Source organism: Styela clava, chromosome 8 (genome assembly GCF_964204865.1).
Source record: "Styela clava chromosome 8, kaStyClav1.hap1.2, whole genome shotgun sequence".
Lineage (NCBI taxonomy): Eukaryota > Metazoa > Chordata > Ascidiacea > Stolidobranchia > Styelidae > Styela > Styela clava.
The window spans coordinates 22,382,419-22,384,319 of record NC_135257.1 but is presented as its reverse complement, the minus strand read 5'-3'; the positions used below and the strand labels follow the sequence as shown (position 1 = coordinate 22,384,319).

The 1,901-nt window shown below is 35.3% G+C and overlaps 1 long non-coding RNA gene across 1 annotated transcript; it reads right to left on the bottom strand.

Moving 5' to 3' along the window:
- Positions 1–237: 237 nt before the first annotated feature.
- On the bottom strand, positions 238–1,276 carry LOC144425913 (uncharacterized). Its single transcript, XR_013477725.1, has 3 exons — positions 1,073–1,276; positions 487–558; positions 238–398 (listed from the first exon to the last, which is right to left on the bottom strand). It is a non-coding gene; the product is annotated as an uncharacterized LOC144425913 (long non-coding RNA).
- Positions 1,277–1,901: the final 625 nt, after the last annotated feature.

Here is a 1,901-nt window from a genome sequence, read left to right as displayed (position 1 = left end):
ACATTATTTTATCATGAATCATGATTATACCCTTTTCTGAATTTCTTCTATAGTACTACCAAAATTTGATGAACCAAATATAACACAGGTGTAGTCAGTGAACCGTAATCCTCATTTTTCAAAGCTGTTTTAAGTATGTCTGGCATATTTTGTGCCTTTTTACAAAGAAGACCGCTTATGCAATCTTACGCTTTGGAATTTTTAGTTATTTGTCTCAAGCCCTGCAGGATGTAGGGGCCATACACAACTTTACCGGAGGGTCAAATGTCTTTGCATTCCTCCATAGGTTGTTCTTCTATTGCAAACATTTATGGAGTATTCTAATCATATTTCTTGGAATCAAACTGTCACTGATATGTCGCCAGACTTCTGATATCTCCCCTTCAGCTACAGTTGTCCTGTGAATAAATAATAGGAAATTGAGGTTAGACGAATAGTTGAAAGTTTTGTTTTATGTCGGCCTAATTTCTTGATTGATATACTCACTATTATTGCTATTGCCTCTTGTGCTGCAGGAGTCTCACAATGCCTAGACAGGTCTGTCCACAACTTTCACATCTGTAGGAGAGGAGATGTATTAATTTTCGTTAAGAATATATAAAGCAGTCTATATGATTCAGAATGAAAAAGCTAATAAATCCAATATCTCATGTTTTTTGTAAAAAATGTTTTACTGAATTTGGTATATAAACCAACTAATAAAGGGGTTTAGTCAGAAAATTATAAGCATTCGTGGCTCCAAATACTTGAGAGATCAGACTATACAATATGGACCGGTATGAGTGAAATTTTTAGGTGAACTTGTTAACCCGTTGATTCAATACGCAAATAAAAGTGAATGAGCAATAGTATGTTACAGCAATAAGTATATATCCTCACTGATTAAAAAAATCTAAATGGAGGTGCATGAACTATTTGAAACCATAAGGGGTAAGTAAATATGCAATTTCGGCAAATGGGCAACTACGTACCGTACTGAATTAATAACTTCGTAGTATTTGACAAAAGCTGGCTTTCCCGCATGTACTTAACAGTGCGATGCCCGGGTGTGATAAACAACAATAGTATTTACCTTACTTTTTTCCGATTTATTTTTACCTTCAATTTTCCACATATCATTAAAAACCACAACAATTGTCGAAGCAGGCTCGAACACCATTTGTGCTATGCCTTGAAAGCAACACACATCCGCTCATTTTCGTCTCGTCAAGTATGTGCATTGGAGCGTGCTATCGAATACGATCTTCGGCCGAAAATGCCGGAGTTGCGCATCATGTTGTTTAATGTCATTGATCGCACTTAACGAGATTTTGCTGTTGCATTTTTGAGAGACGAAGTTACGTGCTCGTAAACGCGGATGTTTACGAAGTTCGGCGAATGGGGCCCCCAGAACTGTATAATGTTTCGTAAAATCTTTGTGTTTATTTCATTATATCTTCTTTATTGGATGAGATACCATGTTCTGTTTTTAAGGTCGATATTGTGAAATTTAGCTTTCTTCGTTTTTCTAGTAAAAAAAAATATTTTCAGTTTTTTCCATCTTCAGTCAATTTTGCTTTACTGCGTATAATATGTCCCCGTGTTATGCTTTGATATAATAAATTTAGTTTTTTCTGTTCCTTTATAAGATTTTTATAGGCGTCTGTGGAATTATTTGAGTGCATTTCATTTCTTAGTTGATTGACTTTAGACTCCAATTCTATCCTTTGTTTTTGCTTTAAGTAGTTCTGGTTACTCGCATAAGCTATGCTTCCCCTCTTATCAAACATTTGAGAACATCCCAGAACAACTGGGGATTAACCGGTTCATGAGAATGATCAATTATTGCATTCGTTATTGTCCTTTTTATTAGATTTATGTAATGTACAAGATGTAGCAATCCTGACGCACGCTAACCAAAT